Consider the following 22,774-nt stretch of genomic DNA (forward strand, 5'->3'; position numbering starts at 1 on the left):
GGGAAACATTTGGGACGCAGACAGAGCATTCTGTGCTATGTTCACAAGAAAGCCTAGATTCCTATGAAGCTCTTAATCTGTATAAAACATATACTGAGAACACTTTGCTTCAACCCGGGATAAATGGCTCATCGACCAGGCAGTCAGGCAGTCAGTGTGGTTCAAAACCAGGGATTGAGATAGCTGATTTAAAATGACAGTGTTGAGCTATCTGGCTGGAGAGTGCCGCAAAATGACTGCAGCCGCATGGAGCCTTGGGAGCACATGCATTCCCTCACTTTCTGATGCTATTATAGAAGCATATGTGCTAGGCTAAACAGAAGTGGACTACGGTATGTGTTTTATTCCCTTACCAAAGACTTTGTTTTTGTATACATTTCCCTTTGTAACTGCTCCATAGGAAAGCCATACATTCAAATAACACAAAGGTAATGTCAGGAATGAAGGATTCTTAAACAACACATTACACTCACACATATGTTTACACACATTTAGTCCACACTGTTTACTTTTCATTCATTCATATCATGTTTACTTTACTTTTATAGTTTTGTACAGTCCTATTAGGACATAAATGCCTACATGTAGACTTGCATTTATTTTATTAATTTATACATGTGTAATATACACAGCATCACATGTAATTTGTACTCCTGCAAACATTATTTTTCCTGTTCAATGTCTGTTGTTAAGGTTGCTTTATTTAGCTGGCTGCAGTGTTTTGGAGTCCATTTCCCAACACCTGCAACTAAATCTACTAGTATGTATGCAACCAATAAGCTGTTGAAATTTTGAAACAGTACTCACCCTTTGGTATTTCAATAGGTTGCCATGGGATCAGAGAACTTGGCCTATGGCATTTGAACTGATGAGCAAGCACTGTTCACATTTGTCACCTGCACAAGCGAACAAGACCCTAGGGACCCAATAAGATTGGAGCTTATTGATGACATGACATGTCTGGAGCAAACCCATGTCCATCCTCTGTATGGCCATAAAACAGGTATCAAACAGGTGGGTTTTCTTGTTGTATAACATTGATGCTGCAACATTACTGTAGGATGTGCCTTATGTGAAATAACACTGCACTTTACCCCAATGAAACGCATTTTAACATTAGAACTGTTGATACTAGGACTGCCTGCGCTATTAATTAAATAGGTGTTATTACATTTTTTTGCAGTTTTTGAGTACATTATGCCTATATTTTGGAGTCTAAAGGAGTGAGAATCTCATGAGCAGGAGTGTAGAATTGTAGCCGATATTACAAACAGATCAATGTGACCCCCCCTGGAAAAGAGTGAACATCTTGGGATCCATTGACCCTGACCCCCCCATTATACAATACAAACCTAGCAGTAGCTCATTAGGAATTTGTAAGATACAGTATATTGGAAAAAACTAGTAAATTGCTTTTGTATTTCAATTATTGCATTTATAAGCTATAATGCTAATTTCCCTATAAGAAGGGAAATTAGCATTATACTTCCTTATTTAATTTGAGCAAAAAAGGATGTAGTTCCAGGTCTTATCTACAATGCTATGTGGCAAATAAACAAACAGTAAATAACTACTGAAAACACTACATCGATTTGATTTTAGTTCAACTACAGTACCACCAAGCTATGCAAGAGTTTAGTCCAATTATTAAATGACCTGGCATAGTAATTATCTTTGCCTGTTCCATATTGTTCAACTATTCATTTGCAGTGTTTTTCTAAAGCCATTTTTATAAAATATGTTGACATTTTGGGGGCATGTCCAACTCCAAACGCACATCTGTCATCTGTGCAGTGGTGACTCGATTGTTGAATGCAGGAATAGTGTTAGCCTTGCTAGAATATTTTCGTCTATTTCCATTGGGCGGCAGTACGTATATCCCTAAACTTGAGAGCTGCATTGCATACCAGTCTACAGTGACTGCGGTCTATCTCCCTATCTGGGGTGGGGAATTAATCTGGTGTCCGGAAAAACACCTCTAAGTCCGAAAGAAAATCAAGGCAAAGGCAATTCTTATATTTCTAGTCCTATTGCGCATCTGTTTTGTCCACCTACGGACATTTTTTTTCTCCAGCGCGTCTGTTTGTGCACGAGGATGCGCGGGCTCTAGGACCGAGAAGACGAATCCATCAAACGCTCGGATTGTGAGCGTTCACATAGCGGTACACTGAAGGAAAGCCCCATCGGACGTGGTATCAGAGAATACTTGTGAAATATACATAGAGAGCAGTCTTTGCAGAGCTGCAGCCTGCAAGGACCACACGAGTGTTTTTGGAAATGGTTTGTTTTGCAGTGGAGAGGTTTGGCTGACTATTTATAACCAAGCACCGGTAGTCTGGAACGCCTGAGTTTGCCCTTCATTATCTGCCAACCTTTCTCCCCGATCATAATTACATTTTCTTCGCAAGTCTCGTCGGTTGCAAGTGACCATCTGCACTTTTAGTCGGAACTGAAAAGGCTGACAATATGTGCTTTGGATTAGACCTCCCGCTGGACAACTTTTGCGTGAATGGGATATCTGTATATTAGGCATAGTGTTCACCGGGTGTCTATCTATAGGCCTAAGGAGAGGAGGCAGGTTATTTGCATTAGTCTACACTGGCATTGTGATGGTGTTTTTATGATCTGAACTGACAACGCAATTGGATCGTTTTGGAAACTGGTTCTGGGTAAGTTCATGTTTTATTTATTATCAGTACTGACAGTTTTGTTAATTAAAATATTGTAATGTAGGCTGTTCGATGTGATATTTTGGTTATTTCTTCATTCAACTATTATATTTTCATCATTTTAGATATTGTGAAACCAATGCAGCAATGTGAATGAGCTCCTTTCACTGATTACTCGGTAGCAGTGATAGCCTCAAGTTCTCTCTCGGCAGTTTATGCGCATTGGAACGAATATTCGTTTCTACTGCTAGTTACGCATGGATTCATGCGCTTTGGGGACTGGATCACTCTTTGCGGATGTTAGAAATCGTGTGTAATATTACTTGCTTATTCATTAGGTTACTTGATTAGGTTAGAGTTATTCATTTAAAAGTAATTAAAGATATATATATGTTAAAAGTTGGTACTCATGTCCACTGGCACTGCAGCAATGGCACACCAAAAAAAATTCATTATTTTATGGCAAGTGTGCTACGATTATGTCAATGATTAGACGTGCGGGTGTGTTTTTGCTTGCGTGTTTGTGAGTGTGTGAGCGTGATTGTTTTTTTTAGATGCTAATTATAGTTAATCCGTTGGCTTCGATTGTGTTAAGTGTGTTCTTAATGTATTTTCCAAACACAATTTCAACGGATAGAGTAGGTTTAACGTGTGCAGACAAATGCTTAACTGCTGGTTGCCAAGTTGTGGTGCGCTGGATGTGCGTGTGCATCCTCAGCTGTAGATGGTGGACTATATCCAGAAATCACTGGAAGCCCGCGGCATTGATCTGTCCGTTCATGTGAGGTGTGCGAATAGTTCACCGGTGAATTACTCCTTGAAATGAATGTGTCAGACGGACAGCTCAGGGAAATGAAGGTTTGGATTTTCGATTACCCACTATGCTTACCGACAGTGCCTTGGTCAATGTATATGTGCTTGTGAAGTGAACACGAACGCGATATCAAAGGATGCACAGTTCCCGCAAATCCCAGACCTCCAAAAGAAGATAAGGTTGAAATGAGAAACGTGGATTCAGGCTGCTGCTCCGTGCAGGGTAAACGTACTAAAGACAAGTGTTGTTTAACCCGTGGTGCTGAAATGACAGCTCCCCAGCTGTAAACGTTTTGAAGAGGCTAGCTTCACCCTGCACGTTTAGAGTACATCACAGGTGTCTTCTTCAAGTAGACCTACTGCACCAATACTGTAGACCTAAGTTTGTCTCAGCATTACATTTTTCTCTTATTAGCCATCATCCCGTACTCTCAAGTTGGCTGTGAAGTGTACTACCCGTTTCATCAGTACTGGAACAGTGGAGAGACGCTGTGCCGCTGCTTTTACTCACTTCCAATGGGTAGATTCAAACACTGCAACATGGTGCCTAATAAGAAATGCATTCATGTCCAATGGGGAGCAGTGGCCACTTAAGGAACGCCCTGTGGTTAGATATTGAACTGACTTAGGAATGCTTCTCACAGTAATTGACATAGACAGACATGTGGATGAGCAATATGGAATTTGAATTATATAAACCATTCATTTCAGACTGCAATGTATATATAAACCTATGTAAATAGCAAATGGTGTTACAATATCCAGAGCATCATTCAAATGTAATGTTATATTTGTAATAGTGTAAGTCCACTTTTGGCACAGTCAGTATGTTATGAGAGACCACAAGGCAATATTCTGGGCATGCATCCATTGTGGGTAAAGCAACCATATTCAGGAGAGTAATGACAACCGTTTCTTCCCCTTGATTGATACTTTTAATTTTCAAGGAGCTGTCACAGAGATTTCAGCCTCGACCTGCAATCATCTGGCTGCAAAAGAGAAAGAAGGAGGGAGAAAGAGAGAGTCAAAGGTTTCCAAATTATAGCGTTAACCTTATTATCTACCACATGAATTATCTGGCTATGGAACCATGGGTCTGTGTTGAGGTGTGGTTGGAACAATTGGTTAGGATTTGTGAGTGAAGCATTGAGGGAATTAGTGAGTGACGAATTTATACTTTTTATTAGATCACATTAATAAAGCTCTGATGCTGATGATAGAACGCTGTCGTTGAGGGGAGACGTTGAAGGAGAGAAAGATGGGGCACGTTGAGAAATGGAGAGGGGGGAAGAATGCAGAAGAGGTAGATATAGAATGGGAGAAAAAAGAAAGGGAAAGAGAGAGAGAGATTGAAGAAATAGAGAGAAAGCGAAAGGGACACAGAGACAGTGTTGTCTGTTCCATGTTTGCAATGTTTCCACTCTAGTTTAAAGCTACAGTTCTATGGTTGTATTTTTTATTTCATTCATACTGTTATGAATAAAATATAACATAAAATAAAGCACCAATATTGTTTCATGCAATGTCATCCATAGAATGGTCCCTTGTTAGAACAACATATGTATTTAAAAACATAACTGATCAATAGTTGTTTCATATTTAGAATCTTTTTTTAGGATCTTAGCCAGGCCTCTTTCAAGACTTTAATATTTTATATGTAAGGGCTATAAAGTCCCATCATTGGTGTGAGTCTAGATGAGAGTAGGGCTCGGGAATAACAATGCTGAAGTGGTTCATTTGTATGTACAAAATAAGGTCATCATTGGATAGATTGCAGTTTTGTCATTAAGCCAAGCTAACACTAGCTAACTCATTTAGTGGACACCCCAGAAATGTTACTTCAATTAGCTAGCTAACATTAGCTACACTTAGATACACTTCATCTAAATGTCTCGTCTACAAGAACCAGGAATGGCCAACACTGTGCTCCGTGTTAGCCAAAAAGCCATTTGCTAAAGCTACAATTGTTCTGTTATAGTCATCTGTTCCACCCCTCTATGTAGCCTTTTGGCTACCATAACTAAACACAATTTGTATTGCCTTGGTCATACTTGATCAACAGCAAACTACATAATTAGGTGAAACTTTGAAAGGGAGTGATTCTGACATTCAGTTTTGAATTACTGTAGCAATGTAAGTAAGCACAGCTTCTGTCATATTTTCACTACAGTACTGGTTTTCATCCAAAGTGAACTACCAGGTAACCATGTTTATGTTTTTCGCAGACTGACTCAGGAAAATCATTACAGTGTAGGTCCCTAGTATAATTGTATCTGTCCAACATTTTGTCAATAAAGAGATTCTGTTTACACTTCTTATTGGAATAGACTAGTGAGACCGATATCTACTACATTTTTAAGGGGGTAGTCTTTGTTCTGGGTGAGGCCATTAGCTTGCCAGCTCAGATAATGTCATTTGCTAATTAAGTAGCTGAAAAGTAGGGCATATTTCTCATCGTAAGTCACTGAGAATGTTTTTCAAGTACACACCACCAGTTCCTGCCAGAGTCCTGCCTCCATTTGGAGCCCCGCCTCTTAGTATTGTTATTCGCTAAAATGAAATGATGACAAAAACATTACTTAGTGAAACCCCCCCACAAGGCCAACCTTTAAGGGAAGGTGTTCCAGGCATAGATTTGTTGTGCACAATAACCTGTGGAGGAGGTTATATGTACTGCTGCTTTACGGTTCTGTAATATGAGAAGTACTTTATTTGTAAACATTTCTGAAATACATTTCTTCATGTTAAAGAAATACATTTCTTGAACATGAATGTTACATCAATACTATCTTAGGCATGACATTTTTGACTTTACAGTACTGTGCAAAAGTCTTAGGCACCTGAAAGTCAAACTAAAGCCATACTTATATTTAAAAACAACAACAAAGTCAACTATTACTACCCAAATAAATTGCTTTAATTTAACATTCAAGTGCTTAAGGCTTTTGGACAGTACTGCATTGTTGAACATTAAATGAATAGTTTACCCAAATAACAAAATGGCACATTGGTGTCCTTGCCCTGTTCTTTAGACTTCTATAGACTGCCCTGTCCAAAAATTAACATTCTAGCATTTCTTCAAAAAATCCTACCCAGGTCCAGACAACTATCTTTCCCTTTTTCCCACATCATATCCAAACCATTTCTGACATGTATTGTAAGGCTCAACAAAGGTCCTTTATATATATTTCAACATTATCTGTGAAATATTCTTATATTGAATAGGATTTGTTTCACAAATGCCACGAACATGGTACTGACTGTTACTTGGCAGCCAGGAATCGGGACACAGACGCAGGAAAAACAGAGGACTTTTATTAAAGGAACAAAAACACAACATAACTAAAGCAGAACAGGAAAACAAAACAGAACAACATTACAATGGAACGACATCCAAATAATGACCAACAGGGACCGTGAGGGTAGGGAGCTTAAATAGGGACATTGATAAGGAACACAGGTGAGGGCAATAACAACAAACAGGTGCCTGTGCTCCAAATCAGGGCGAGAGGGCGTCCTGCCGTGCCAGGACGTGACACTGATTTTATAATTGTATACAAGTCATATTAAAATCATCTCTCAGGGCCTTTGTTGAGCTTCAAAATAAATTTCAAGCACTTTTGGATGGGATTAGTGCCAGAAATGCTAAAATGGTAGTGTTTGGTAAAAATGACATGGAAATTAAACCAAAGTATGGATTCTTGTCGTATTTTCTCCATAACCTGCTTACAGGGACATCAGCGTATGCATTTGTAATTTGGGCAATCTTTTTAATTTCCTCACAGTATTATTACCAGTGTACTAATACTATTGTATTGTTATTTTCCAATATTATATACCACTGTATTCTTTCCGGAGTTGGATCTCAGCTACTTTTAGATTTATAATTCAAATTGTAAAATGTGAGAATTGATTAAAAATAGGTCACCTTCTGCTTGGGTGGATGTGGTATGATACATGTCAAAGGATGGCTGTGATTGGTTGCATTGACCTATATATATTTCTTACAAGTAGTTCAAAACAGGCCAATACTTTTAACTATCTGAGTTGATAGTTTTTGGTTAATCCTTGCCTATAGGACATGCATTAACCACATGTCTTGCTCACTGTGGGCTTGATTCAACAAAACAAGGTTGGAACAATTTGAGATTTGATGCTGGTACCATTCACTCCCTTTCATACCGCATGTGCAACCTGGTCCCTTGGTTAAATAATAACACACAGAGTTATGGGAAATTAATGTGCACTTTCTTTCATTGAATTTCAAACACCACCAATGTTTCAAATTAAGTGGTGAAAATTCATTTGACACCAATTTCTGGTTTCTACATTATGGAGTCGTGAATAAAACTTGGATACTTGTAACATTTAAAAACAACTTATGCTAACTTTGAGAACTTATTTATCAATTATGCTTTTAGATAAAAAGTAATTCAGCAATTCTTCCTCCAAAGGACCATTTTATGGATGAAATTGCATGAGAATACAACAAAACACAGCCTTTATTTGTCTAGGTTTTGCTTGGAATCACTTGTTTTTACATGAACATCTTCCAGCCATCTCTTAATGATTGGTCACAGAGATAAACACTGTACGCCTATAGAAAAAGCAATGCACCATGAGCCATGAAAAGATGCATAATAACTTACCCTTCTCAAAAGAAATCTTTAAAGAAATCCAGTTCCCCAGAAGATGAGTTTTCAGCCTATTTCCCCCCCAAGTTACATTTTTCATTCCAAATCCACATTAAAGCAATCAGAGGCCATTGATCTGACACTGAGCTATTTATTTTCACTGGCAGCATTTTCTCCATTTAGAGACATGTTTGATAGTTCAGGTGGATTATTAGATGTCCAAGAATCAGTCCTGTGACCCATGGAATTACCTAAGATGAAGCTGCTGTATGAATACCTACGGGGTATTCATACATATGTATGCTGTTGAGCTCCACACTTTTTGTGCTCTGAGGACATTCTCTTGAGTTGGTTCACTTGTGGATGATGGCGTGAAGAGTGGATACACATGTTTAATTTCAGGATCCCTGCACACTCCTGTGCTACTGCATTACCACAGATAGGAGACCTATCTCCCACAGAGTGTGAATATAAATCAGAGACATCCGTTTGGATCTCCTATTCACCACCAAAATGTGGGTGACTGAAAGTGAAAGAAAATAGATTAAATTTGTCTGACAACCTACCAATTTCTACCAATTGTTTTTGTGAAAGTGTGTTATGGTGGATTCTGTTATAGACTTTTCCTAACTGAAATATGTATGTTCAGAGACTTCAGAACATATTAGGACGGCTTTACTTTGTCCAACTTTGTTTAACATCAGTATACACCCAATACCCCATAATGACAAATCATCCTGTGTCCTTTGAGAATTGTTGAGATTGATTGGCGTCCACCTTTGGCAAATTCATTAGAAAAAACATAATTTAGATAATAAAATTCAATATTCTATTCAAGATGCCACACTTCACAGTGCATGTCAGAGCAGAAACCAAGCCATGAAGTCCAAGGACCTCTCCATAGACCTCTGAGATATAAAATTGTGTGGAGGTATGGACATTGGGGAGGTTCTAGAAAATTGCTTATGTATTGAACTTTCCCATAGTGCACTCGGTAATTGTGATATGGAAGATTGGAACAACCAAGACTCTTCCTAGAGCTGGCCACCCAGCCAAAATAAGCAAATGGACAAAATGGGCCAAGTCATTGAGGTGACAAAGAACTCATTGGCCACTAATAATGACAAATAGTTTCTCTGCAGAGATGGGAGAACCTGTCAAAGAACAACCATCTCTGCATCTCTCTGTATTCCATACCTACAGTGAAGCATGGTGGGGGGAGCGTCTTGCTATGGGAATGCTTCTCGGCGGCAGGGACAGGGAGACTGCTCATGTTTGAGGGAAGGATGAAAGGAGCAAAATACCAAGAGGTTCTTGAAGAAAAACCTGAAGTTGGAGAGACCTCAAGATGCTCCTAGTCCAATCTGACAGAGCTTGAGAGAATCTGCAAGAAAGAATGGATAAAAAACTACCCAAATCCAGGTCTGCAAAGCTGATAGAGGTATACCTAAGCAGGTTCAAAGCTGTGATTGTTGCCAAAGATGCTTCTACAAAGTATTGAATAAAGGGTCTGAATACTTATGTCTGTGAGATATTAACATTTGATTTCTCCAGTAAATTTACACAAATTACTAAAGATGTTTTTTGTCATTATGGTGTGTGTGTGTGTGTATTGATGGGGAACAAATATATTTAATCAGTACATCCTGATTCTTTGTCTCTCCAATGGTTAATTAGCTTCTATTGGAACACATTGTTGTAACTTGTGTACTTAATGCAAATATTTGCCATTATGTTTAAACAATAGAGACGGAACAAAATAACTACATAAAACAGTTATATAGTTATATATATATATATAGTTATACAGTTATTATTATTGTCCTAGCTTGCCGGCTAGTTTTACATGTAAAAAAGCTTTAAAAAGCTTGTTATGAAAGGTAGCTACACTATAGTAGATGGCCAAAGATAGCTACATATTCTTTATTGGTACCTAGCTAACTACCAATTTATTAGTATGCATGCCAAATACAGTGAATAATTTAGGCTGTTTAACGTGCCAAAATACAAATAAGAATGTACACATGAAATATTGTTATGAACCGACATTTGAGAGTGGAATGGGCTGAATTTCATATCAATCAATCAATCAAATGTATTTTTAAAACCCTTTCTACAACAGCAGTTGTCAGAAAGTGCTTTTACAGAAACACTCAGCCTTAAACCCCAATGAGCAAACAACAGTAGTGTTGAATTTCAGTGGCTAGAAAAAACTCCCTAAGAAGGCCGAAATTTAGGATGAAACCTAGAGAGGACCCAGGCTCAGAAGGGTGACCAGTCCTCTTCTGGCTGTGCCGGGTGAGATATTAAGAGTCCAATTGGATTTATAGTGGAGATGGAGAACTTAGTGGGGAAGGAGAACTGACCCAATCCCCCAGCACAATAGTATAGCAGCGAAAGACCTTGGGACTGAGACAGGGGGGGGTCTGGCGACACTGTGGCCCTACCCGGGGGAGGCCCCGGACAGGGCCCAACAGGCAGGAAATCAATCCACCCACATTGCCAGGCATCAACCAAAGGGACACCCACCAACCGCAACCACCCTGAATGAGGGCAGACTATTGCCAGCAGCGTACAGCCCAATTGCACAAGTGCGCAACAGAGAGACAACAACAAGCCAGTGACTCTTCCCCCGAAAGGGAGGGCATCCCAGTGGTGACAAGAGCCCACCTGGCAAGACAGCAAGGGTGGACAGTATCAAGCCTACTGGTCACCTTCACCCCCCCGGGCCAGGTTACACCTAATCATAAACCGTGCTGTAGAGATGAGTTTTTAGTAGACACTTGAAAGTTTGCACTGAGTTTGCATTTCTAACCTTAATTCAGATCATTTCACAGTAGTGGAGCTCTATGAGAAAAGGCCCTGCCTCCGACAGTTTGTTTAGAAATTCTAGGTATAATTAAAAGGCCTGCATCTTGTGATCGTAGGTTACGTGTAGGTATGTATGGCTGGATCACTTCAGCGAGGTAAGAAGGAGCAAGTCCATGTATTGATTTATAGGTTAACAGTTAAACCTTAAAATCAGCCCTAACCCTAACAGGCAGCCAGTGTAAGGACGCTAGTACAGGAGTAATGTGTTCAAATTTTGTTGTTCTAGTTAGGATTCTAGCAGCCGTGTGCAGCACTAATTGAAGTTTATTCATTGATTTGTCAGGGTAACCAGAAAGAAGAGCATTGCAGTAATCTAGTCTAGAAGTAACGAAAGCATGGATTAGTTTTTCTGCATCAGTTTTTGATAGAAAGTTTCAGATTTGTGCAATGTTTCGAAGATGACAATAAGCAACTCTTGAGACATATTTTATATGTTGTTCAAAGGAGAGGTCAGGGTCAAGGGTAACGCCGAGGTTTCTTACAGTTTTTTGGGATACGACCATGCAGCCGTCGAGGTTCACAGTGAGATCTGCTAACAATGCTCTTTGTTTCTTGGGTCCTAAAATGAGAGACATCTCATACTGAGATTTACATTTATTTTCTCTTGTTTCTGCTTGGAAACAGCTACCATTGATCATTTTTGTGTTTCTTTGTGTGGTTTTGTCATACTACTTCAACAATCCTGGGAACATTAAAATTGAAAGTTATTTCAATGCATGCTTTAAAATGTGTACAGAAGAGGTACGCATCCTAAATCTGCCCTTTGTGCTTTGATTTGGACAACGTCATTGCATACTCTGGTTAGCATGCTGGGTGCATTGTAGTTTTGAGAAACTCACAAAGTCACTGTGTCAGCCCATCAATGTCTTGGATGTACTCTCATATGCGTGTTATATATGGGTGTTGGTATTTATTTTGTTTGGTATTTTTTTGGAAAAAGTCATAGAAAGAGAGGGTAGCTTTATTTTCTTTACTGCAACCGCCGATTTAAACTGTAGCCAGTATATTTTTTTCTTACCAATGCACCCCTGATACATCTCCTACATTCCTTGTTACTGAAGCCAGATTGTAGATCAAGGGTTAGGGTCAATGCCACTTCAATTCACAATCATCTACCCAGTGGTGGATTTAGTGATTTAGGCAGAGACTGGTTGAGGCCCCAACATCATCTATCTTTTACTTTATTGTCCTTATAAAATTCATACTGGCAACATTTTGAACATACCTTCTTTTTCTTTATTGTTGAATGGAACTGTCACTTCCAAAGACACTTGTGTTTCTGCCCCTTTCAGTAGAGTAAATCGATTAGTTTAAACGTAATTATCTGAAGGGTGCCTATTGCCCTATAAGCTACGACTACAGTGAAGCACGAAGCGCTTAGCCATTCAAGTGTTCTGTACAGTTTCTTAATCATGATCAATCAAGTGCATTCATATAACTTCCTATTCTCACTACTGTCAGCTGGGAGGGCCACATATACCTGGAGCAGACATTATATTCTGTGTCACTATACTGTCAGATCTTTCATGGGGAGCCAGGGGAGGGTTAACGTCAACATCACTCATTTGTGATCAGTCCCACTGTCACTATTGTTATCGCCATCATAATCAACATTGGCGTCATTGTAATCAAAATGCGTCATGTTGGAAGTAAGACATGATGGAATTGAATCAATGTCTTCTCAACCTCTGTCTGGTGTCCATTCGTAATGGTCCAGGTCAGGGATAGCGCTTTTTATGTGACTGCTAAACTTTCATTTTCAGTAAAAGCCACAGCTGCTAAGCTATTCACGTTTACGACACAAGTAGCAGCCTCTAAGTTACTTCTGTTATGGACACTCATGCTAGTTTCCTCCTTCCTTTTTTTTCTGCCCTGCTCAAATACGAGTGTTTCATATTTTAAAAACATTGCTGTCCATCTCTTGTGTAGTGGGCCAGGCTCAGGCTGACTGAGTAAGCTACCTAACATCTTTCGGACTGCTGCCGTGAGAAACAATGTGGGACAGACCACTTGAGTAAGAGAGGGGGGTTTGTCTCAAACATAAATAGTGTATTATTAGGCATGATTTCATTTGAGTATCATTTTGAGTAACACGATCAAATCAAAACAAAAATAAATGTAAAAAAACTATGTTTAATCATCATAATCATTATATAAATTTTTTTATTTCAGTTAGAATTTTCATGGGGCCCTAAGCCTTCTGGGACCAAAGGTGGCTGCCGACCTTGCCTAATGGTTGCGACCGCTACTGCATCTACCTATCAGTAACCAGCCACTTACTTTCAATGAGAATTCGAATGTACTCCGTTCATGAATAGAATTTTAATTAATTGAAGTACTTCCCTGATCTATCCTGTGGCCATGATCATGGTGTCATTATGACAATGGACAAAGACTCTCTGGCTGAATTCGTATTGACAATATGTGAATGAGAATGTCAGTTAGCTCCTTCAAAGAAAGATGGAACAAATCTTGTGAACTGACATTGGTGTGAGGTGGTCTCTATGAAAACACTTGTTCTTTAAAATGGGGTTCCTCTTCATCATCCTGGCCTTGAAACATTCCCCTGCTCTTCTCAGAGCCCTCTTTCTGATTATCATTTAGTTGAGGGCCAACAGAAAAACACATTTTCTCTCTCAGTTGTTTTCACAAGGCACTTATTTCTTTAGATCAGGTGATCTTAGTTTGAGAAAAAACCTTGGTACAGAAATCACTGTATCCAAGCTTCTATCTACCTGTCAGGCATGTAGCATGAGAGCAGTGGCGTTTCTATATGTAAGAAATTGGTGGGGCACAAACCAATTAAAAATATAGGATACATACCAGTAAAGCTACAAAACTCCCTCTTGCTACTGATCAACAAACAGCGAGGCTCTACACAACACTTTTAACGACAGAGCGGTTGCTTCTACCAGGTGTTGTAGTACACATACTGGAGAGAGAGAGAAAGAGACCTTCTTGTGTAATTGTTCTCCTTCTGCAACCAAGCTCAGAAGCAATGTGCCTACAGGGCCATTCGCGAACAGCAATGAGTTCAACACCACTGAAGGCCACAACGAAGCGGAAAGACAACTTTTTAGGGATACAGACCCATTCTATGAAACAACCTTAATAGATATGCATGGACACACTGACACCTGTCACCATCTATATCAATCGATCCAGCACAATATGACCAATGCACGGACCAGCACCACAAAGGCAGGATGATAAAATATGCTTTCTCTCACCAAGGCTGAATGCTCACTTGAAGAAAAAGACATGGCGGTTCTTCCTCTGGGTAAACTTTTTTGATGACTTTTCAAATTAAGTCATGTAGCTGCTGAATCAGCTGGCTTTCGATGGACAACATGGCCAATGCATTGAGTCGTGGCTCTCCCATGGTATTGCGAGTGAAGGTTTTTACCCTCTTCAAGGTGGAAAAGTTCTTCTTTGACTCAGATGTCATCATAGGTGTTGTAATGATTATTCTCAGCAGTGACGGTCTTAGCAAAAGCCTCCTCTAGGTTGTTCTCATGGATGGATCTTAACAGAGACAGGGCCGTCTTACCAGTGTGATGCTCAGTGTGACGGTACAGAGTGGTCAGCTCAGACTTAAACTTTTCCTCGTTTCCTAGAGGCCATAGTTTCACCGCACAGTCAAGCTCAGATGTAGGGAATGACAGGACAAATTGAGGGAAGAGCAAGCTGTCAACCAGCTTGGCAGCGATCAGGCGACCTCTGCGCCATCTGGGATATGACTGTGTCGCATGCCTCCTTCATCACCGGCGCTGTGTTGGTTACACGTCGGCCTGGCTCGTCTGTTCCATCGTGAACGGTGGCAGCCCATTCATCAGTTTGCTTCCACATATTCTGGACATTCTCCTTGAAACGGGTGAGAGCACTGCTAATCCCAGATGCATTGATGCTCCATTTTTGCTGAGTGTTGTATAAAACATCAAACTTCTGGCATAAGGAAGAAAAAACATTCCAGCAGCTGCAGAAAGGCTCGGTCCCGGAGTTTTTTGACAGGCCGTATGCCTCACTTATGGTGGCCTCATCCCATCCTGGTTGTGTGCGTATGTCCTCCATACACAGGAGCAGTGCGGCGTGGTTTTCCCAAAGCATTGACAGTTCTACTTTTACATTTCCATCGTACAGCGGGTGGCCTTGGAATGCCTCTCTGCGTTGTCTCAGCAAGTGTCGCAACACGTTTTGGAGCGCCAGAGAAAAAGGTGGCCAAAGCAGTTAAATCTGGAAAAAACACCTTCAGGATGCTCATCTTTGCTGAACAAAGTTGCTGCAATGTCAGGTTCAGCTGGTGAGCATAGCAGTGAACAAACTGGGTATGTGGGTATGTCTCTTTCATTAGCGTTTGTACCCCTCGGACGTTTCCACTCATTACAGCCATCATAAGCATCATCATAAGTCTGAGCGATCAGCTTTTCTCCCAGCTTCAGTGGTTCCACAACACCCTTGATTCTATTAGAGAGGCTGAGTCCAGTTTTGTCTTTGACTTCCACAAACTCCCAAAACCGCTCTGTGACTGTATTGTCAGGCAACATGTATCGCAACACAACCACGATTTGGGATTTACAGGAGACATCAGTTGTCTCATCTGCCTGTATGGCAACAAATTATGCCTCTTCCACTTGCTTGGCTATCTCCTCCCTGTACACTTCATACATACAGTATAACAGTTAGTTTTGTACAGTGCTGGATGTCCCTTTGAAGATGGGCTGAGCCTCGTAGTGCCTCTGAAGTCTCGAATCGCCCTCACACATGCCTCTGAAGTCTCGAATCACCCTCACACCTCTCGAAAATCCATCTGATTATTCCAGGATTCAGGGAGTTCACCGACTCGTCGTGCCCCCGCAGTGCGGTTTCACATTTTCCTAACAGTTTTTAATACATGTTATGATCCGATTGAGAACGTACCTGTTTTCCTCCACCTGTTTGTTATGCTGCTCAACGGAGTGCCTGTATGCACTGTCAACTTGGGCTGCGACATTTAGCCCACTTTCACAGCATTGTCCAGATGATTCCCGCTGCTCTCATGTTTTGCAATCCTCTCAGAAAGATGTTTCAAATCTTTGTAACCCGTCCTCGACCAAGTACCATCTCCACCAAATAGCAGACATGGAAAACAGAAGAGTGCCTTCTTTTGTATGCTAACCGTTAGCCACTTTTTCTTCAAAAACCACTCCACGTTAAACCTGCGGTTACTTTTACAAGCAGTTTGAGTGATGACAATATCCCGTGGCTGATGGGCACCAAGTTGCTTTACTTCAAGTTTCTCCTCTAAATTAAGGGTTTCAAACTGGCGCTCGAGTATGAAATCCACTTTATTAATTTTCTCAAGTTATCTGCCGTTTGTGAAGCTAACAAGCTAGCTAAGACAATCTACCCTCCTCGCTCTTCTTGCTGATTAATGTTGGCGCCAGACAGACAGACAGCCAATCAGGTCTGAAATAGGACATTATGCTGTAGTGGGGTTACCAGCTGTCAGCCCCCCTTGGCATCAAATTTGTGTGATCTACATTGATCACATTAGCATTCTGAGCATGCGTATTAATATTTTCAGACATACAATGTACTTTGCATTTTGAGAGAGGGGCTAGCTCCACATTCACGCTTAGCCTATGGCCTACTACTGCGAAATCGAATCAGCAAAACACAGTCTGAAGCAGCAAGGCAGGGACCAATGAACATGAAATAAAATCCTAACACACATGATATGGAATTTAGGAAAATGCTATATTCATAGATAATAAATTAAAGAAAGTAATCTTCGAGAAATAAAAATAACAACATTTTGTTGCAGTTCTTTCTGTTGAAAGAAATGTGCCCCTCCTGCCCCTAATGACCAGTCGCCCCTGCATGAGAGTATTGCACTTCTGTTACCATGGAGCCAGCGTTTTCCTTGTAAGTTTTTGGACTGCCCTATCATTACAAAAACAAGCTAATGTAGCTACGTAAGAGTGGTAATGAAATCATTTTCCGACTCTCTATTTATATTCTGTCTCAGGAAGCATGTAGGGGGGTCTCCCAAAGGAACTTCTAGAAAATGGAATACTGGTCAATTGTTACACACTGAAATAGAGATTGAAACGATGAAAGTGTTGTTCTACTCACCACAGATGAAATTGCATTCTAAGGTGTAATCAATTTTTTCGTCCTTTTGTCTTTTTTTTTTTAAAGGCTCTAGGCAAGAAAAAGCCAAAGCTGATGGTTTTGTCAGTGATAGAGCGTGCAGACCAGGACCTAGCCAGGATGATAGAATTATCATTTTCATCCCATTTCCCCCTAAAGCCATTTCCCTGCAATGTTTGCAAGTGATCCTCAAAGAGCCGGAGGATGAAAATGATGTGTTTTAGATAGCTGGAAGACGGAAGTGTAAAAAGAGATGGAAATTGTCTTGCAAGTGAAAGCAAAATGGACAGATTTTCCTTCCATTTCCCCGTTCCACATTTGGAGCTCTGTTTACCCATTCCTGAGGACTCCATTGTGACACACAGCACTTTACCACAGAGATAGCCTCGTCAAAAATCAGCCTTCCATAAACATGAAGCCTGGGGAAATCAATGGTAGAAAAATAGCTAAATAGAGGGTGGCAAACAACTGTAAATCACTGATGCCTCACAAATGACCAAACCATTGAAATACCTTGTAAGAGGCAACAACATTGTGTGTAAGATTAACTCTTTATCCAAATACTGTATGTAGACGTACAGTATTGGGAAAGTCAATTCAAAATTGCTGTTTTTGTTGTTCACTCAAGGCATGTAAAAGAGGCATACGTACAAATTGTCATCTTTCATTTCTGTCAGTTTCAACACCTTTCAACACAAACTAAGAATAACAGCACTGTCCAGAATTCATTTCATTTGAGCAAAAGTATTGGGACATTTGACTCACAGGTGTTTTTGATTGATCAGGTGTTTCCTTTTGCGTTGATTGATCACGTAGCTATGAATGTGAATTCTCAGTTCCATCCTGCTTTTGCCTTTGGTGTCTGCTTTTTGTCTCAGTATGCGTAATCCAACATGAAGACTAGGGAGCTGTCCATGAAAGAAAACCAAGCAATTTGGATTCTAAAAGAAAAGAGGAACTAAATTAGAACCACAGCACAAAACTTTTAATTAACCGTCTGAAAAAGAAAGAAACCACTGGTGTCTACAGCAATAGGCCAAGGGAAACAACAGCAGTTGATGACAGAAAAATGAAAAACAAAATAAGTTTCAGTGGAATAACCAACAACCTCCAGAAAGCTGGGTTGAAAGTATCACAGTATACTGTTACAATGGCTACACTGCAAGATGTAAATATCTGACCACCAAAAACCAAAAGGCCAGATTAGAATATGCTAAAAAGAATGAAGATCAGCTTTATGAGACAAAGGTGAACCTTTATCAAAGTGATGGTAAGGCAAAAGTGTGGAGAGAATAATGCTCTCCAGATTATCCAAAACGTAACACCTCATCGATGAAGCGTAGTGGGGGTAGTGTCATGGATCAGGCAAGCAATGGCCGCCTCTGAAATGGGCCGCTCCTCTTTATTGACGATAAATGATGGCAGCAGCAGAATGAATTCAGAAGTGTGCAGAAGCATCATGACTACCAATGTATGAGAAAATGCTACCAGACTCATTAGGTGGCTCTTCACAATGTAGCAGGACAATGACCCCGAAACACTGCCAACACAACCAGTGTTCATCAAGGGAAAAAAGTAAAACGTTTTAGACTGGCCTAGTCAGTCCCCTGATTTAAATTCGATTGAACGTGCCTTTCACTTGCTGAGGAGGAGACTGAAATCAGAAACTCCCCAAAACAAGAAACAGCTCAAAATGGCTGCAGGAAAGGCATGACAAAGCATCTCAAAGGGTGATACCATGAGATTGGTGATTGTATGCTCATATTACTTGAAGGTACAACCAAAATAGAAAGTTGGACTTTACTGCCCCAATACTTATGGAGGGCATTGTATGCTAATTTTCACCAACAGCGTTAAAAACCTAATACCTTGTACCATGCAGCCAAGTAGGAGAGGGTTGTTGAAAGGTAACATCCAACAAAACAAAAATTCTAACCTTTGTCGGCTAATACAAAATTGTCAAGACCTGCAAGGGAGTTGTGGCACACTACAAAAAATATATGGCTTATCAAGTATATTTATCTTATTTCCAGGTTAAAAACCCTTCCATCCTTAAAATGTGTTCTATTTTTTAACAAACTAGATTATACCGCTCATTGTTAGAACATATGCCTTGAATATCGTGTATTTATTTTTGTTCCATTGTTTCTCTTATTTCGAACAAATATCTCCTCAAATATAGTTAAATTGTCTTGTTCCATATGGGATTTTTTTTTTGCAGTGAAACCACATCATTTCGGAGGTATTGCAAAGCAAGGCTACAGAAGTGATATGCCTTCCCACTCAATGAACCAACTTTTAAGGAGAACCGAGACATCAGATATATCGTGCTGCCCGCTCGATCTCTCTTCATAGTCACCGCAGGGAGATGCCGTCATGCCCACGACTCAGCGTCGATAAAGATCAAAACCTCCTAAGGAGAAGTGTCCAGTTACACGGAGATCATGGGTTTGCATGTTATTTCTTCGGGCTCGTCGTTCATGATGCTGTGTTGGTCATTTCATTCATTTTCCAGCCTAGTCTATTCAACGGCTGAGGGGAACACGGTACTTGATTTATGATACTAAACAATCACTTGAGCTGTATTCTTGTTGTGGGTTTTGTATTATTCCTCAGCTCTCTCTTCGTTTCTACAATCCTGCTGCTGTCAACCGCAAATTTGACCGCGAAGCCCTTCGTTGTGCCAGAGCGGCCCCTCAATAGGCTCTGATTTATGGGCCACTTTATGAGAAGGGCCTGGGGAGTCGGCACTCCTTGTCCTCCGATATTGAATCCCGCCTGCCTCGTATGGAGATGTGGGTTTTAGGTCTTGCCTCATTGTTTGTCAATGCAGTAAATGTGTGTTGATTCTGTCGCCCTCTCTATGGTACTTTAACGAGATCACCCCCTCCCAATCCTCCTTAAGCTGTCAGCTTCTTCTCGATTGCTGGTTCCTGCTTCATTTTAAGGCAGAACGCCTATCCTTGATGAGTGATACAATCGGAGGGGCGACTGGTATTGCACAGGGGCTGGTGATTGAAGAGAGCGACACACAGAAGCTATGCCCCACTCTGTCAGCCAATTGGAAACTTCAACACAGTCCACGTCCATCAACAGCAATCCGGCACAGTTTCCCCCTCCACACTCACTGGCTCTTTTAGCTGCAACACTTGTCTGGTTTTCAGGTTGACTTTTTAGCAGACAAATTGACCTTTTTTTGCCCAGTGTTCTCGCTATGTTTCCCCCATTTTCTGTTGAGAGAGCAGTGAGTGGGTTGCTAGACGGCTCAAGCTCTAGTTCCGAAGTCCTTGTTTCTCTCCCCCCTGGGGCTGTGCCCTTTGAGACCCTCATCTGACGGCCTTGTGGTTCCACTGTTTTTTGGGCTGATTAAATGGGAATTGGAGTGTGTTTGTTCAGAGACCCTCCGGTTCCAAGGTTGCTTATCTTGATCCAGTTCAGTGAATGGGGGAAATTGTTATTAGTGTATGTTGAGCAACAACTCTCCAGTTTTATTGTTGGTAATGAACACCAGTGTGCACACTTTCGTGTTGTGGTCATTGGAATTTGATATTCTGAAACAATAAAGCCTGACGCATACCTTTTGATGCCACAGCTATAGTCCTCTGACCATATACTGTATCCTAGCTTGAGGAGCTCCTCCCAAACATACGGTCCCTTTCTTGAAGTACTGTCGCCAGCCAATTTTACAATTCACCGCCTCCCCCGGCCCCTCCCCTTCCTTTCCACCTCCCTTACACAAATGCAATCTACTGCAGTCATCAGTATGCATATACTTTGAAATAACAGTTGGAGTAGTAGGAGTCTGTTTCACGGTTCACCGACTGATATGTTTTAGTTTCCTCCACAGCAGATTGAGTTGATCCTACTGATGGATGATGGAGCACCGTACCAGTTCTGAGAGAGAGCCTCGTATCAATCATTCGGCTTTGAGCTACTTCCTCCTTGGCCCCAGGCCCAGTTGCCTGCCTGTCAGCCATCTTTTTTTTTTTTTTTTACTCTCTCACTCTGCCTTAATGAGTGAAGTGGACGGGGGCGTATCTCCTCCCAACCAAATTGGCTCTCAGTAGGGAGCAGTGTCAAGTCCCATTTGAGTGGGATGATTAGATCTGAAGGGGTTTCTCTTGGTGTCAAGTGCAGTGGATAGAGGGGACTTGAGACAGGTGAGGGCTGCTAAGGTTGGTTGGTCCCTCTCCCGTCCTGGAATTTACTCTCTGAAGTGTTCGCCCTTCTTTGCCCTTAATTTACAATTCATCCTAAGCTAATGTATGGAGTTGTTTTAAGACGGCTACACCATAGATCTTTCAGCGTATTTAGGGGTTTAGAACCTGCGTAGGTATAAAGTTAGTGGTAAACAAATGGTATTTGTAAAACCATAGTGTACGGTACCGGGGGGGCTGCTGACATTTTGCACATTTTCAGAATAAATACATTCAATACTTTTTTTCTAAATGAATAGATATACTGTTTCATGCCCCTTCAATAAATGCATTTGAGATGAAAAAAACCAACAACATATAAGGCTACTCTGTTTAAATGAGGGCGAATGTTGTAATCAAATGTATTATAACTGGCCCTTTTCAGACTGTTGTTTTGTGAACTGACCTCAAGGAGGAACTGCTAGCTCTACCATTTGGACTGATGGGAATGATAAACCATAATTGTGTAAAATTATATAAAATCCCCCAGTTTCTTTTATATCACCAGTTTGGCAGCATTTTGGCATTCCAGTAGACTACAGTGGTGTTGGGTCGAGAGGAGGTATGTCAACACTGCTTGACGGAAGTAGCCTAGGCAGCTATTAACACCTCTAATATGTTGACCATCTTTGCCATCAGTCCGGTATCAATATCCCAGGAGCAACATGGCAACACAAATGCATTGAAGCAGCACTTATCATCATTCTCGTTGACCTAAATAAATAGCAAGAGCAACGAGTGTGTCTGTATAGCCACGAATATGTGGCCATACACTTTGGTTGCGAATAGAGTTTTTCAGCAGTCTGGTGGCCAAAAGGCTCCTAATGCACCCTCAGCAAGCTGTCGTTGGCCTTTTAATGAGGAGTGGCTTCTGTCTGGCCAGTCAACCGCCAAGGGCTGATTGGTGGAGAGGTGGCTGCTGCTGTTTCATACCAGTGCCAAAGAATAGATACATATGATTCACTTCCTCATGATACCGTATGTGTCTGCCAGGTAAGCCTACTTTAAGCTTTGGCATGGTTTTTGGGAAAGTTCAAAGTATTTCTGTATACCCCCAAAATGTGTACATCATTATTCGAAACTGGATTTTTAAGCCAACACTGGCTACATAAACGTTATTATCATAGTGTTGTGAGCCTTTTGGTGACAGGTCAAGGTTTATGGAAAACTAGTTTGAATTTCTGTGATTTTTTCAGTTGTAAACTCTGTATGAACAGCTCAGTCATTTCCATGTGAAAGAGTTGAGCTGAGTCCTGCTCAGTAAGGGAGAATAAAGAGGCATAAAGCGTATAGCGTTGCCTGAATAATGCAGGTGTGGAATTTCAGCGAACGAGTGCTCTGGGCAGTACTGTGTGTTTGGAGGAGAGATTTGGGATGGATCGCTTATCTTTTATTAAATATGTGGCTGGCGTGAAGGGGTGGCTAGAGTACTGTGAGGAGCTCTGCTCTCCTCTCTCAT

At 40.8% G+C, this 22,774-nt stretch overlaps 1 protein-coding gene across 4 annotated transcripts in view; it reads left to right on the forward strand.

Moving 5' to 3' along the window:
* The first annotated feature begins 1,886 nt into the window (after nt 1-1,886).
* The window catches only part of LOC105023742 (interleukin-1 receptor accessory protein-like 1-B), a 239,685-nt gene continuing 218,797 nt past the window's right edge, over nt 1,887-22,774 (forward strand). For all 4 annotated transcript variants that reach the window (XM_010893169.3, XM_020042531.2, XM_010893170.3 and 1 more), the window contains exon 1: nt 1,887-2,669. The gene's annotated coding sequence lies outside the window, so the exon portion shown is untranslated. The remainder of the gene's footprint in view (nt 2,670-22,774) is intronic.

The sequence above is a fragment of the Esox lucius genome, chromosome 22 (genome assembly GCF_011004845.1).
Source record: "Esox lucius isolate fEsoLuc1 chromosome 22, fEsoLuc1.pri, whole genome shotgun sequence".
NCBI lineage: Eukaryota > Metazoa > Chordata > Actinopteri > Esociformes > Esocidae > Esox > Esox lucius.